This window comes from Lingula anatina, unplaced genomic scaffold (assembly GCF_051362555.1).
Source record: "Lingula anatina isolate TDL-2025a unplaced genomic scaffold, LinAna3.0 unanchor82, whole genome shotgun sequence".
NCBI lineage: Eukaryota > Metazoa > Brachiopoda > Lingulata > Lingulida > Lingulidae > Lingula > Lingula anatina.
In genome coordinates, this window is record NW_028257603.1 from 4,184,628 (window position 1) to 4,201,401 (window position 16,774).

Sequence of the window (16,774 nt, forward strand, 5' to 3'; positions counted from 1 at the left end):
AAAACTCTCTCTCCCCCCCCCTCTCAGATTCTGTTCTCAGAGCTTATTTTTGGATCATCTTTAAAGCTAGAATTGGGGGCCTTGATGAAGTGACCCGGGCGCGTTTACACATTTTTTATGAATGACAGGTGTGGTAGATTGATTTTCGTCACTTTTTGGAAAAATCGGAGACGGGTCGATTTTTGGTGATTTTGAGTGATTTTGAACAGTGCCGGCACTGTGAGATTTCTTCAATTTTGGCCAGGTAGGGATGAAAATTTTTTTTCTTCATTATAGTGTCAGGTAGGTGTGTTCGGTCATTTGTAGTAAGAATAAAGTGCTGGAAGAGTGGTGGTGTCAACATTAAGGAAGAAATAGAGCAAAAACTCTCTCTCCCCCCCCCTCTCAGATTCTGTTCTCAGAGCTTATTTTTGGATCATCTTTAAAGCTAGAATTGGGGGCCTTGATGAAGTGACCCGGGCGCGTTTACACATTTTTTATGAATGACAGGTGTGGTAGATTGATTTTCGTCACTTTTTGGAAAAATCGGAGACGGGTCGATTTTTGGTGATTTTGAGTGATTTTGAACAGTGCCGGCACTGTGAGATTTCTTCAATTTTGGCCAGGTAGGGATGAAAATTTTTTTCTTCATTATAGTGTCAGGTAGGTGTGTTCGGTCATTTGTAGTAAGAATAAAGTGCTGGAAGAGTGGTGGTGTCAACATTAAGGAAGAAATAGAGCAAAAACTCTCTCTCCCCCCCCCCCCTCTCAGATTCTGTTCTCAGACCTTATTTTTGGATCATCTTTAAAGCTAGAATTGGGGGCCTTGATGAAGTGACCCGGGCGCGTTTCCACATTTTTTATGAATGACAGGTGTGGTAGATTGATTTTCGTCACTTTTTGGAAAAATCGGAGACAGGTCGATTTTTGGTGATTTTGAGTGATTTTGAACAGTGCCGGCACTGTGAGATTTCTTCAATTTTGGCCAGGTAGGGATGAAAATTTTTTTTCTTCATTATAGTGTCAGGTAGGTGTGTTCGGTCATTTGTAGTAAGAATAAAGTGCTGGAAGAGTGGTGGTGTCAACATTAAGGAAGAAATAGAGCAAAAACTCTCTCTCCCCCCCCCTCTCAGATTCTGTTCTCAGAGCTTATTTTTGGATCATCTTTAAAGCTAGAATTGGGGGCCTTGATGAAGTGACCCGGGCGCGTTTCCACATTTTTTAGGAATGACAGGTGTGGTAGATTGATTTTCGTCACTTTTTGGAAAAATCGGAGACGGGTCAATTTTGGTGATTTTGAGTGATTTTGAACAGTGCCGGCACTGTGAGATTTCTTCAATTTTGGCCAGGTAGGGATGAAAATTTTTTTTCTTCATTATAGTGTCAGGTAGGTGTGTTCGGTCATTTGTAGTAAGAATAAAGTGCTGGAAGAGTGGTGGTGTCAACATTAAGGAAGAAATAGAGCAAAAACTCTCTCCCCCCCCCCCTCTCAGATTCTGTTCTCAGAGCTTATTTTTGGATCATCTTTAAAGCTAGAATTGGGGGCCTTGATGAAGTGACCCGGGCGCGTTTACACATTTTTTATGAATGACAGGTGTGGTAGATTGATTTTCGTCACTTTTTGGAAAAATTGGAGACGGGTCGATTTTTGGTGATTTTGAGTGATTTTGAACAGTGCCGGCACTGTGAGATTTCTTCAATTTTGGCCAGGTAGGGATGAAATTTTTTTTTCTTCATTATAGTGTCAGGTAGGTGTGTTCGGTCATTTGTAGTAAGAATAAAGTGCTGGAAGAGTGGTGGTGTCAACATTAAGGAAGAAATAGAGCAAAAACTCTCTCTCCCCCCCCCTCTCAGATTCTGTTCTCAGAGCTTATTTTTGGATCATCTTTAAAGCTAGAATTGGGGGCCTTGATGAAGTGACCCGGGCGCGTTTACACATTTTTTAGGAATGACAGGTGTGGTAGATTGATTTTCGTCACTTTTTGGAAAAATCGGAGACGGGTCGATTTTTGGTGATTTTGGGTGATTTTGAACAGTGCCGGCACTGTGAGATTTCTTCAATTTTGGCCAGGTAGGGATGAAAATTTTTTTTCTTCATTATAGTGTCAGGTAGGTGTGTTCGGTCATTTGTAGTAAGAATAAAGTGCTGGAAGAGTGGTGGTGTCAACATTAAGGAAGAAATAGAGCAAAAACTCTCTCTCCCCCCCCCCTCTCAGATTCTGTTCTCAGAGCTTATTTTTGGATCATCTTTAAAGCTAGAATTGGGGGCCTTGATGAAGTGACCCGGGCGCGTTTCCACATTTTTTAGGAATGACAGGTGTGGTAGATTGATTTTCGTCACTTTTTGGAAAAATCGGAGACGGGTCAATTTTGGTGATTTTGAGTGATTTTGAACAGTGCCGGCACTGTGAGATTTCTTCAATTTTGGCCAGGTAGGGATGAAAATTTTTTTTCTTCATTATAGTGTCAGGTAGGTGTGTTCGGTCATTTGTAGTAAGAATAAAGTGCTGGAAGAGTGGTGGTGTCAACATTAAGGAAGAAATAGAGCAAAAACTCTCTCCCCCCCCCCTCTCAGATTCTGTTCTCAGAGCTTATTTTTGGATCATCTTTAAAGCTAGAATTGGGGGCCTTGATGAAGTGACCCGGGCGCGTTTACACATTTTTTATGAATGACAGGTGTGGTAGATTGATTTTCGTCACTTTTTGGAAAAATTGGAGACGGGTCGATTTTTGGTGATTTTGAGTGATTTTGAACAGTGCCGGCACTGTGAGATTTCTTCAATTTTGGCCAGGTAGGGATGAAATTTTTTTTTCTTCATTATAGTGTCAGGTAGGTGTGTTCGGTCATTTGTAGTAAGAATAAAGTGCTGGAAGAGTGGTGGTGTCAACATTAAGGAAGAAATAGAGCAAAAACTCTCTCTCCCCCCCCCTCTCAGATTCTGTTCTCAGAGCTTATTTTTGGATCATCTTTAAAGCTAGAATTGGGGGCCTTGATGAAGTGACCCGGGCGCGTTTACACATTTTTTAGGAATGACAGGTGTGGTAGATTGATTTTCGTCACTTTTTGGAAAAATCGGAGACGGGTCGATTTTTGGTGATTTTGGGTGATTTTGAACAGTGCCGGCACTGTGAGATTTCTTCAATTTTGGCCAGGTAGGGATGAAAATTTTTTTTCTTCATTATAGTGTCAGGTAGGTGTGTTCGGTCATTTGTAGTAAGAATAAAGTGCTGGAAGAGTGGTGGTGTCAACATTAAGGAAGAAATAGAGCAAAAACTCTCTCTCCCCCCCCCCTCTCAGATTCTGTTCTCAGAGCTTATTTTTGGATCATCTTTAAAGCTAGAATTGGGGGCCTTGATGAAGTGACCCGGGCGCATTTACACATTTTTTAGGAATGACAGGTGTGGTAGATTGATTTTCGTCACTTTTTGGAAAAATCGGAGACGGGTCGATTTTTGGTGATTTTGAGTGATTTTGAACAGTGCCGGCACTGTGAGATTTCTTCAATTTTGGCCAGGTAGGGATGAAAATTTTTTTTCTTCATTATAGTGTCAGGTAGGTGTGTTCGGTCATTTGTAGTAAGAATAAAGTGCTGGAAGAGTGGTGGTGTCAACATTAAGGAAGAAATAGAGCAAAAACTCTCTCTCCCCCCCCCCCTCTCAGATTCTGTTCTCAGAGCTTATTTTTGGATCATCTTTAAAGCTAGAATTGGTGGCCTTGATGAAGTGACCCGGGCGCGTTTACACATTTTTTAGGAATGACAGGTGTGGTAGATTGATTTTCGTCACTTTTTGGAAAAATCGGAGACGGGTCGATTTTTGGTGATTTTGGGTGATTTTGAACAGTGCCGGCACTGTGAGATTTCTTCAATTTTGGCCAGGTAGGGATGAAAATTTTTTTTCTTCATTATAGTGTCAGGTAGGTGTGTTCGGTCATTTGTAGTAAGAATAAAGTGCTGGAAGAGTGGTGGTGTCAACATTAAGGAAGAAATAGAGCAAAAACTCTCTCTCCCCCCCCCTCTCAGATTCTGTTCTCAGAGCTTATTTTTGGATCATCTTTAAAGCTAGAATTGGGGGCCTTGATGAAGTGACCCGGGCGCATTTACACATTTTTTAGGAATGACAGGTGTGGTAGATTGATTTTCGTCACTTTTTGGAAAAATCGGAGACGGGTCGATTTTTGGTGATTTTGAGTGATTTTGAACAGTGCTGGCACTGTGAGATTTCTTCAGTTTTGGCCAGGTAGGGATGAAAATTTTTTTTCTTCATTATAGTGTCAGGTAGGTGTGTTCGGTCATTTGTAGTAAGAATAAAGTGCTGGAAGAGTGGTGGTGTCAACATTAAGGAAGAAATAGAGCAAAAACTCTCTCTCCCCCCCCCCCCCTCTCAGATTCTGTTCTCAGAGCTTATTTTTGGATCATCTTTAAAGCTAGAATTGGGGGCCTTGATGAAGTGACCCGGGCGCGTTTCCACATTTTTTATGAATGACAGGTGTGGTAGATTGATTTTCGTCACTTTTTGGAAAAATCGGAGACGGGTCGAATTTTGGTGATTTTGAGTGATTTTGAACAGTGCCGGCACTGTGAGATTTCTTCAATTTTGGCCAGGTAGGGATGAAAATTTTTTTTCTTCATTATAGTGTCAGGTAGGTGTGTTCGGTCATTTGTAGTAAGAATAAAGTGCTGGAAGAGTGGTGGTGTCAACATTAAGGAAGAAATAGAGCAAAAACTCTCTCTCCCCCCCCTCTCAGATTCTGTTCTCAGAGCTTATTTTTGGATCATCTTTAAAGCTAGAATTGGGGGCCTTGATGAAGTGACCCGGGCGCGTTTCCACATTTTTTATGAATGACAGGTGTGGTAGATTGATTTTCGTCACTTTTTGGAAAAATCGGAGACGGGTCGATTTTTGGTGATTTTGAGTGATTTTGAACAGTGCCGGCACTGTGAGATTTCTTCAATTTTGGCCAGGTAGGGATGAAAATTTTTTTTCTTCATTATAGTGTCAGGTAGGTGTGTTCGGTCATTTGTAGTAAGAATAAAGTGCTGGAAGAGTGGTGGTGTCAACATTAAGGAAGAAATAGAGCAAAAACTCTCTCTCCCCCCCCCCCTCTCAGATTCTGTTCTCAGAGCTTATTTTTGGATCATCTTTAAAGCTAGAATTGGGGGCCTTGATGAAGTGACCCGGGCGCGTTTCCACATTTTTTATGAATGACAGGTGTGGTAGATTGATTTTCGTCACTTTTTGGAAAAATCGGAGACGGGTCAATTTTTGGTGATTTTGAGTGATTTTGAACAGTGCCGGCACTGTGAGATTTCTTCAATTTTGGCCAGGTAGGGATGAAAATTTTTTTTTCTTCATTATAGTGTCAGGTAGGTGTGTTGGTCATTTGTAGTAAGAATAAAGTGCTGGAAGAGTGGTGGTGTCAACATTAAGGAAGAAATAGAGCAAAAACTCTCTCTCCCCCCCCCTCTCAGATTCTGTTCTCAGAGCTTATTTTTGGATCATCTTTAAAGCTAGAATTGGGGGCCTTGATGAAGTGACCCGGGCGCGTTTCCACATTTTTTATGAATGACAGGTGTGGTAGATTGATTTTCGTCACTTTTTGGAAAAATCGGAGACGGGTCGATTTTTGGTGATTTTGAGTTTTTTTGAACAGTGCCGGCACTGTGAGATTTCTTCAATTTTTACCAGGTAGGGATGAAAATTTTTTTTCTTCATTATAGTGTCAGGTAGGTGTGTTCGGTCATTTGTAGTAAGAATAAAGTGCTGGAAGAGTGGTGGTGTCAACATTAAGGAAGAAATAGAGCAAAAACTCTCTCTCCCCCCCCCCCTCTCAGATTCTGTTCTCAGAGCTTATTTTTGGATCATCTTTAAAGCTAGAATTGGGGGCCTTGATGAAGTGACCCGGGCGCGTTTCCACATTTTTTATGAATGACAGGTGTGGTAGATTGATTTTCATCACTTTTTGGAAAAATCGGAGACGGGTCGATTTTTGGTGATTTTGAGTGATTTTGAACAGTGCCGGCACTGTGAGATTTCTTCAATTTTGGCCAGGTAGGGATGAAAATTTTTTTTCTTCATTATAGTGTCAGGTAGGTGTGTTCGGTCATTTGTAGTAAGAATAAAGTGCTGGAAGAGTGGTGGTGTCAACATTAAGGAAGAAATAGAGCAAAAACTCTCTCTCCCCCCCCCCTCTCAGATTCTGTTCTCAGAGCTTATTTTTGGATCATCTTTAAAGCTAGAATTGGGGGCCTTGATGAAGTGACCCGGGCGCGTTTCCACATTTTTTATGAATGACAGGTGTGGTAGATTGATTTTCGTCACTTTTTGGAAAAATCGGAGACGGGTCGATTTTTGGTGATTTTGAGTGATTTTGAACAGTGCCGGCACTGTGAGATTTCTTCAATTTTGGCCAGGTAGGGATGAAAATTTTTTTTCTTCATTATAGTGTCAGGTAGGTGTGTTCGGTCATTTGTAGTAAGAATAAAGTGCTGGAAGAGTGGTGGTGTCAACATTAAGGAAGAAATAGAGCAAAAACTCTCTCTCCCCCCCCCTCTCAGATTCTGTTCTCAGAGCTTATTTTTGGATCATCTTTAAAGCTAGAATTGGGGGCCTTGATGAAGTGACCCGGGCGCGTTTCCACATTTTTTATGAATGACAGGTGTGGTAGATTGATTTTCGTCACTTTTTGGAAAAATCGGAGACGGGTCGATTTTTGGTGATTTTGAGTGATTTTGAACAGTGCCGGCACTGTGAGATTTCTTCAATTTTGGCCAGGTAGGGATGAAAATTTTTTTTCTTCATTATAGTGTCAGGTAGGTGTGTTCGGTCATTTGTAGTAAGAATAAAGTGCTGGAAGAGTGGTGGTGTCAACATTAAGGAAGAAATAGAGCAAAAACTCTCTCTCCCCCCCCCTCTCAGATTCTGTTCTCAGAGCTTATTTTTGGATCATCTTTAAAGCTAGAATTGGGGGCCTTGATGAAGTGACCCGGGCGCGTTTCCACATTTTTTATGAATGACAGGTGTGGTAGATTGATTTTCGTCACTTTTTGGAAAAATCGGAGACGGGTCGATTTTTGGTGATTTTGAGTGATTTTGAACAGTGCCGGCACTGTGAGATTTCTTCAATTTTGGCCAGGTAGGGATGAAAATTTTTTTTCTTCATTATAGTGTCAGGTAGGTGTGTTCGGTCATTTGTAGTAAGAATAAAGTGCTGGAAGAGTGGTGGTGTCAACATTAAGGAAGAAATAGAGCAAAAACTCTCTCTCCCCCCCCCCCTCTCAGATTCTGTTCTCAGAGCTTATTTTTGGATCATCTTTAAAGCTAGAATTGGGGGCCTTGATGAAGTGACCCGGGCGCGTTTCCACATTTTTTATGAATGACAGGTGTGGTAGATTGATTTATGTCACTTTTTGGAAAAATCGGAGACGGGTCGATTTTTGGTGATTTTGAGTGATTTTGAACAGTGCCGGCACTGTGAGATTTCTTCAATTTTGGCCAGGTAGGGATGAAAATTTTTTTTCTTCATTATAGTGTCAGGTAGGTGTGTTCGGTCATTTGTAGTAAGAATAAAGTGCTGGAAGAGTGGTGGTGTCAACATTAAGGAAGAAATAGAGCAAAAACTCTCTCTCCCCCCCCCTCTCAGATTCTGTTCTCAGAGCTTATTTTTGGATCATCTTTAAAGCTAGAATTGGGGGCCTTGATGAAGTGACCAGGGCGTGTTTACATATTTTTTATGAATGACAGGTGTGGTAGATTGATTTTCGTCACTTTTTGGAAAAATCGGAGACGGGTCGATTTTTGGTGATTTTGAGTGATTTTGAACAGTGCCGGCACTGTGAGATTTCTTCAATTTTGGCCAGGTAGGGATGAAAATTTTTTTTCTTCATTATAGTGTCAGGTAGGTGTGTTCGGTCATTTGTAGTAAGAATAAAGTGCTGGAAGAGTGGTGGTGTCAACATTAAGGAAGAAATAGAGCAAAAATTCTTTCTCCCCCCCCCCCCCCTCTCAGATTCTGTTCTCAGAGCTTATTTTTGGATCATCTTTAAAGCTAGAATTGGGGGCCTTGATGAAGTGACCCGGGCGCGTTTCCACATTTTTTATGAATGACAGGTGTGGTAGATTGATTTTCGTCACTTTTTGGAAAAATCGGAGACGGGTCGATTTTTGGTGATTTTGAGTGATTTTGAACAGTGCCGGCACTGTGAGATTTCTTCAATTTTGGCCAGGTAGGGATGAAAATTTTTTTTCTTCATTATAGTGTCAGGTAGGTGTGTTCGGTCATTTGTAGTAAGAATAAAGTGCTGGAAGAGTGGTGGTGTCAACATTAAGGAAGAAATAGAGCAAAAACTCTCTCCCCCCCCCCCCTCTCAGATTCTGTTCTCAGAGCTTATTTTTGGATCATCTTTAAAGCTAGAATTGGGGGCCTTGATGAAGTGACCCGGGCGCGTTTCCACATTTTTTATGAATGACAGGTGTGGTAGATTGATTTTCGTCACTTTTTGGAAAAATCGGAGACGGGTCGATTTTTGGTGATTTTGAGTGATTTTGAACAGTGCCGGCACTGTGAGATTTCTTCAATTTTGGCCAGGTAGGGATGAAAAATTTTTTTCTTCATTATAGTGTCAGGTAGGTGTGTTCGGTCATTTGTAGTAAGAATAAAGTGCTGGAAGAGTGGTGGTGTCAACATTAAGGAAGAAATAGAGCAAAAACTCTCTCTCCCCCCCCCTCTCAGATTCTGTTCTCAGAGCTTATTTTTGGATCATCTTTAAAGCTAGAATTGGGGGCCTTGATGAAGTGACCCGGGCGCGTTTCCACATTTTTTATGAATGACAGGTGTGGTAGATTGATTTTCGTCACTTTTGGAAAAATCGGAGACGGGTCGATTTTTGGTGATTTTGAGTGATTTTGAACAGTGCCAGCACTGTGAGATTTCTTCAATTTTGGCCAGGTAGGGATGAAAATTTTTTTTCTTCATTATAGTGTCAGGTAGGTGTGTTCGGTCATTTGTAGTAAGAATAAAGTGCTGGAAGAGTGGTGGTGTCAACATTAAGGAAGAAATAGAGCAAAAACTCTGTCTCTCCCCCCCCCCCCTCTCAGATTCTGTTCTCAGAGCTTATTTTTGGATCATCTTTAAAGCTAGAATTGGGGGCCTTGATGAAGTGACCCGGGCGCGTTTCCACATTTTTTATTAATGTCAGGTGTGGTAGATTGATTTTCGTCACTTTTTGGAAAAATCGGAGACGGGTCGATTTTTGGTGATTTTGAGTGATTTTGAACAGTGCCAGCACTGTGAGATTTCTTCAATTTTGGCCAGGTAGGGATGAAAATTTTTTTTCTTCATTATAGTGTCAGGTAGGTGTGTTCGGTCATTTGTAGTAAGAATAAAGTGCTGGAAGAGTGGTGGTGTCAACATTAAGGAAGAAATAGAGCAAAAACTCTCTCCCCCCCCCCCCTCTCAGATTCTGTTCTCAGAGCTTATTTTTGGATCATCTTTAAAGCTAGAATTGGGGGCCTTGATGAAGTGACCCGGGCGCGTTTCCACATTTTTTATGAATGACAGGTGTGGTAGATTGATTTTCGTCACTTTTTGGAAAAATCGGAGACGGGTCGATTTTTGGTGATTTTGAGTGATTTTGAACAGTGCCGGCACTGTGAGATTTCTTCAATTTTGGCCAGGTAGGGATGAAAAATTTTTTTCTTCATTATAGTGTCAGGTAGGTGTGTTCGGTCATTTGTAGTAAGAATAAAGTGCTGGAAGAGTGGTGGTGTCAACATTAAGGAAGAAATAGAGCAAAAACTCTCTCTCCCCCCCCCTCTCAGATTCTGTTCTCAGAGCTTATTTTTGGATCATCTTTAAAGCTAGAATTGGGGGCCTTGATGAAGTGACCCGGGCGCGTTTCCACATTTTTTATGAATGACAGGTGTGGTAGATTGATTTTCGTCACTTTTGGAAAAATCGGAGACGGGTCGATTTTTGGTGATTTTGAGTGATTTTGAACAGTGCCAGCACTGTGAGATTTCTTCAATTTTGGCCAGGTAGGGATGAAAATTTTTTTTCTTCATTATAGTGTCAGGTAGGTGTGTTCGGTCATTTGTAGTAAGAATAAAGTGCTGGAAGAGTGGTGGTGTCAACATTAAGGAAGAAATAGAGCAAAAACTCTGTCTCTCCCCCCCCCCCCTCTCAGATTCTGTTCTCAGAGCTTATTTTTGGATCATCTTTAAAGCTAGAATTGGGGGCCTTGATGAAGTGACCCGGGCGCGTTTCCACATTTTTTATTAATGTCAGGTGTGGTAGATTGATTTTCGTCACTTTTTGGAAAAATCGGAGACGGGTCGATTTTTGGTGATTTTGAGTGATTTTGAACAGTGCCAGCACTGTGAGATTTCTTCAATTTTGGCCAGGTAGGGATGAAAATTTTTTTTCTTCATTATAGTGTCAGGTAGGTGTGTTCGGTCATTTGTAGTAAGAATAAAGTGCTGGAAGAGTGGTGGTGTCAACATTAAGGAAGAAATAGAGCAAAAACTCTCTCTCCCCCCCCCCCTCTCAGATTCTGTTCTCAGAGCTTATTTTTGGATCATCTTTAAAGCTAGAATTGGGGGCCTTGATGAAGTGACCCGGGCGCATTTCCACATTTTTTATGAATGACAGGTGTGGTAGATTGATTTTCGTCACTTTTTGGAAAAATCGGAGACGGGTCGATTTTTGGTGATTTTGAGTGATTTTGAACAGTGCCGGCACTGTGAGATTTCTTCAATTTTGGCCAGGTAGGGATGAAAATTTTTTTTCTTCATTATAGTGTCAGGTAGGTGTGTTCGGTCATTTGTAGTAAGAATAAAGTGCTGGAAGAGTGGTGGTGTCAACATTAAGGAAGAAATAGAGCAAAAACCCTCTCTCCCCCCCCCTCTCAGATTCTGTTCTCAGAGCTTATTTTTGGATCATCTTTAAAGCTAGAATTGGGGGCCTTGATGAAGTGACCCGGGCGCGTTTACACATTTTTTATGAATGACAGGTGTGGTAGATTGATTTTCGTCACTTTTTGGAAAAATCGGAGACGGGTCGATTTTTGGTGATTTTGAGTGATTTTGAACAGTGCCGGCACTGTGAGATTTCTTCAATTTTGGCCAGGTAGGGATGAAAATTTTTTTTCTTCATTATAGTGTCAGGTAGGTGTGTTCGGTCATTTGTAGTAAGAATAAAGTGCTGGAAGAGTGGTGGTGTCAACATTAAGGAAGAAATAGAGCAAAAACTCTCTCTCCCCCCCCTCTCAGATTCTGTTCTCAGAGCTTATTTTTGGATCATCTTTAAAGCTAGAATTGGGGGCCTTGATGAAGTGACCCGGGCGCGTTTCCACATTTTTTATGAATGACAGGTGTGGTAGATTGATTTTCGTCACTTTTTGGAAAAATCGGAGACGGGTCGATTTTTGGTGATTTTGAGTGATTTTGAACAGTGCCGGCACTGTGAGATTTCTTCAATTTTGGCCAGGTAGGGATGAAAATTTTTTTTCTTCATTATAGTGTCAGGTAGGTGTGTTCGGTCATTTGTAGTAAGAATAAAGTGCTGGAAGAGTGGTGGTGTCAACATTAAGGAAGAAATAGAGCAAAAACTCTCTCCCCCCCCCTCTCAGATTCTGTTCTCAGAGCTTATTTTTGGATCATCTTTAAAGCTAGAATTGGGGGCCTTGATGAAGTGACCCGGGCGCGTTTACACATTTTTTATGAATGACAGGTGTGGTAGATTGATTTTCGTCACTTTTTGGAAAAATCGGAGACGGGTCGATTTTTGGTGATTTTGAGTGATTTTGAACAGTGCCGGCACTGTGAGATTTCTTCAATTTTGGCCAGGTAGGGATGAAAATTTTTTTTCTTCATTATAGTGTCAGGTAGGTGTGTTCGGTCATTTGTAGTAAGAATAAAGTGCTGGAAGAGTGGTGGTGTCAACATTAAGGAAGAAATAGAGCAAAAACTCTCTCTCCCCCCCCCCTCTCAGATTCTGTTCTCAGAGCTTATTTTTGGATCATCTTTAAAGCTAGAATTGGGGGCCTTGATGAAGTGACCCGGGCGCGTTTACACATTTTTTATGAATGACAGGTGTGGTAGATTGATTTTCGTCACTTTTTGGAAAAATCGGAGACGGGTCGATTTTTGGTGATTTTGAGTGATTTTGAACAGTGCCGGCACTGTGAGATTTCTTCAATTTTGGCCAGGTAGGGATGAAAATTTTTTTTCTTCATTATAGTGTCAGGTAGGTGTGTTCGGTCATTTGTAGTAAGAATAAAGTGCTGGAAGAGTGGTGGTGTCAACATTAAGGAAGAAATAGAGCAAAAACTCTCTCTCCCCCCCCCCTCTCAGATTCTGTTCTCAGAGCTTATTTTTGGATCATCTTTAAAGCTAGAATTGGGGGCCTTGATGAAGTGACCCGGGCGCGTTTACACATTTTTTATGAATGACAGGTGTGGTAGATTGATTTTCGTCACTTTTTGGAAAAATCGGAGACGGGTCGATTTTTGGTGATTTTGAGTGATTTTGAACAGTGCCGGCACTGTGAGATTTCTTCAATTTTGGCCAGGTAGGGATGAAAATTTTTTTTCTTCATTATAGTGTCAGGTAGGTGTGTTCGGTCATTTGTAGTAAGAATAAAGTGCTGGAAGAGTGGTGGTGTCAACATTAAGGAAGAAATAGAGCAAAAACTCTCTCCCCCCCCCTCTCAGATTCTGTTCTCAGAGCTTATTTTTGGATCATCTTTAAAGCTAGAATTGAGGGCCTTGATGAAGTGACCCGGGCGCGTTTACACATTTTTTATGAATGACAGGTGTGGTAGATTGATTTTCGTCACTTTTTGGAAAAATCGGAGACGGGTCGATTTTTGGTGATTTTGAGTGATTTTGAACAGTGCCGACACTGTGAGATTTCTTCAATTTTGGCCAGGTAGGGATGAAAAATTTTTTTCTTCATTATAGTGTCAGGTATGTGTGTTCGGTCATTTGTAGTAAGAATAAAGTGCTGGAAGAGTGGTGGTGTCAACATTAAGGAAGAAATAGAGCAAAAACTCTCTCTCCCCCCCCCCTCTCAGATTCTGTTCTCAGAGCTTATTTTTGGATCATCTTTAAAGCTAGAATTGGGGGCCTTGATGAAGTGACCCGGGCGCGTTTACACATTTTTTATGAATGACAGGTGTGGTAGATTGATTTTCGTCACTTTTTGGAAAAATCGGAGACGGGTCGATTTTTGGTGATTTTGAGTGATTTTGAACAGTGCCGGCACTGTGAGATTTCTTCAATTTTGGCCAGGTAGGGATGAAAATTTTTTTTCTTCATTATAGTGTCAGGTAGGTGTGTTCGGTCATTTGTAGTAAGAATAAAGTGCTGGAAGAGTGGTGGTGTCAACATTAAGGAAGAAATAGAGCAAAAACTCTCTCTCCCCCCCCCCTCTCAGATTCTGTTCTCAGAGCTTATTTTTGGATCATCTTTAAAGCTAGAATTGGGGGCCTTGATGAAGTGACCCGGGCGCGTTTACACATTTTTTATGAATGACAGGTGTGGTAGATTGATTTTCGTCACTTTTTGGAAAAATCGGAGACGGGTCGATTTTTGGTAATTTTGATTGATTTTGAACAGTGCCGGCACTGTGAGACTTCTTCAGTTTTGGCCAGGTAGGGATGAAAATTTTTTTTCTTCATTATAGTGTCAGGTAGGTGTGTTCGGTCATTTGTAGTAAGAATAAAGTGCTGGAAGAGTGGTGGTGTCAACATTAAGGAAGAAATAGAGCAAAAACTCTCTCTCCCCCCCCCCCCCTCTCAGATTCTGTTCTCAGAGCTTATTTTTGGATCATCTTTAAAGCTAGAATTGGGGGCCTTGATGAAATGACCCGGGCGCGTTTCCACATTTTTTATGAATGACAGGTGTGGTAGATTGATTTTCCTCACTTTTTGGAAAAATCGGAGACGGGTCGATTTTTGGTGATTTTGAGTGATTTTGAACAGTGCCGGCACTGTGAGATTTCTTCAATTTTGGCCAGGTAGGGATGAAAAATTTTTTTCTTTTTTATAGTGTCAGGTAGGTGTGTTCGGTCATTTGTAGTAAGAATAAAGTGCTGGAAGAGTGGTGGTGTCAACATTAAGGAAGAAATAGAGCAAAAACTCTCTCTCCCCCCCCCCCTCTCAGATTCTGTTCTCAGAGCTTATTTTTGGATCATCTTTAAAGCTAGAATTGGGGGCCTTGATGAAGTGACCCGGGCGCGTTTACACATTTTTTATGAATGATAGGTGTGGTAGATTGATTTTCGTCACTTTTTGGAAAAATCGGAGACGGGTCGATTTTTGGTGATTTTGAGTGATTTTGAACAGTGCCGGCACTGTGAGATTTCTTCAATTTTGGCCAGGTAGGGATGAAAAATTTTTTTTCTTCATTATAGTGTCAGGTAGGTGTGTTCGGTCATTTGTAGTAAGAATAAAGTGCTGGAAGAGTGGTGGTGTCAACATTAAGGAAGAAATAGAGCAAAAACTCTCTCTCCCCCCCCCTCTCAGATTCTGTTCTCAGAGCTTATTTTTGGATCATCTTTAAAGCTAGAATTGGGGGCCTTGATGAAGTGACCCGGGCGCGTTTACACATTTTTTATGAATGACAGGTGTGGTAGATTGATTTTCGTCACTTTTTGGAAAAATCGGAGACGGGTCGATTTTTGGTGATTTTGAGTGATTTTGAACAGTGCCGGCACTGTGAGATTTCTTCAATTTTGGCCAGGTAGGGATGAAAATTTTTTTTCTTCATTATAGTGTCAGGTAGGTGTGTTCGGTCATTTGTAGTAAGAATAAAGTGCTGGAAGAGTGGTGGTGTCAACATTAAGGAAGAAATAGAGCAAAAACTCTCTCTCCCCCCCCCTCTCAGATTCTGTTCTCAGAGCTTATTTTTGGATCATCTTTAAAGCTAGAATTGGGGGCCTTGATGAAGTGACCCGGGCGCGTTTACACATTTTTTATGAATGACAGGTGTGGTAGATTGATTTTCGTCACTTTTTGGAAAAATCGGAGACGGGTCGATTTTTGGTGATTTTGAGTGATTTTGAACAGTGCCGGCACTGTGAGATTTCTTCAATTTTGGCCAGGTAGGGATGAAAATTTTTTTTCTTCATTATAGTGTCAGGTAGGTGTGTTCGGTCATTTGTAGTAAGAATAAAGTGCTGGAAGAGTGGTGGTGTCAACATTAAGGAAGAAATAGAGCAAAAACTCTCTCTCCCCCCCCCTCTCAGATTCTGTTCTAAGAGCTTTTTTTTGGATCATCTTTAAAGCTAGAATTGGGGGCCTTGATGAAGTGACCCGGGCGCGTTTACACATTTTTTATGAATGACAGGTGTGGTAGATTGATTTTCGTCACTTTTTGGAAAAATCGGAGACGGGTCGATTTTTGGTGATTTTGAGTGATTTTGAACAGTGCCGGCACTGTGAGATTTCTTCAATTTTGGCCAGGTAGGGATGAAAATTTTTTTTCTTCATTATAGTGTCAGGTAGGTGTGTTCGGTCATTTGTAGTAAGAATAAAGTGCTGGAAGAGTGGTGGTGTCAACATTAAGGAAGAAATAGAGCTCTCTCTCCCCCCCCCCCTCTCAGATTCTGTTCTCAGAGCTTATTTTTGGATCATCTTTAAAGCTAGAATTGGGGGCCTTGATGAAGTGACCCGGGCGCGTTTACACATTTTTTATGAATGACAGGTGTGGTAGATTGATTTTCGTCACTTTTTGGAAAAATCGGAGACGGGTCGATTTTTGGTGATTTTGAGTGATTTTGAACAGTGCCGGCACTGTGAGATTTCTTCAATTTTGGCCAGGTAGGGATGAAAATTTTTTTTCTTCATTATAGTGTCAGGTAGGTGTGTTCGGTCATTTGTAGTAAGAATAAAGTGCTGGAAGAGTGGTGGTGTCAACATTAAGGAAGAAATAGAGCAAAAACTCTCTCTCCCCCCCCCCCCTCTCAGATTCTGTTCTCAGAGCTTATTTTTGGATCATCTTTAAAGCTAGAATTGGGGGCCTTGATGAAGTGACCCGGGCGCGTTTACACATTTTTTATGAATGACAGGTGTGGTAGATTGATTTTCGTCACTTTTTGGAAAAATCGGAGACGGGTCGATTTTTGGTGATTTTGAGTGATTTTGAACAGTGCCGGCACTGTGAGATTTCTTCAATTTTGGCCAGGTAGGGATGAAAATTTTTTTTCTTCATTATAGTGTCAGGTAGGTGTGTTCGGTCATTTGTAGTAAGAATAAAGTGCTGGAAGAGTGGTGGTGTCAACATTAAGGAAGAAATAGAGCAAAAACTCTCTCTCCCCCCCCCCTCTCAGATTCTGTTCTCAGAGCTTATTTTTGGATCATCTTTAAAGCTAGAATTGGGGGCCTTGATGAAGTGACCAGGGCGCGTTTACACATTTTTTATGAATGACAGGTGTGGTAGATTGATTTTCGTCACTTTTTGGAAAAATCGGAGACGGGTCGATTTTTGGTGATTTTGAGTGATTTTGAACAGTGCCAGCACTGTGAGATTTCTTCAATTTTGGCCAGGTAGGGATGAACATTTTTTTTCTTCATTATAGTGTCAGGTAGGTGTGTTCGGTCATTTGTAGTAAGAATAAAGTGCTGGAAGAGTGGTGGTGTCAACATTAAGGAAGAAATAGAGCAAAAACTCTCTCTCCCCCCCCCCCCTCTCAGATTCTGTTCTCAGAGCTTATTTTTGGATCATCTTTAAAGCTAGAATTGGGGGCCTGGATGAAGTGAACCGGGCGCGTTTACACATTTTTTATGAATGACAGG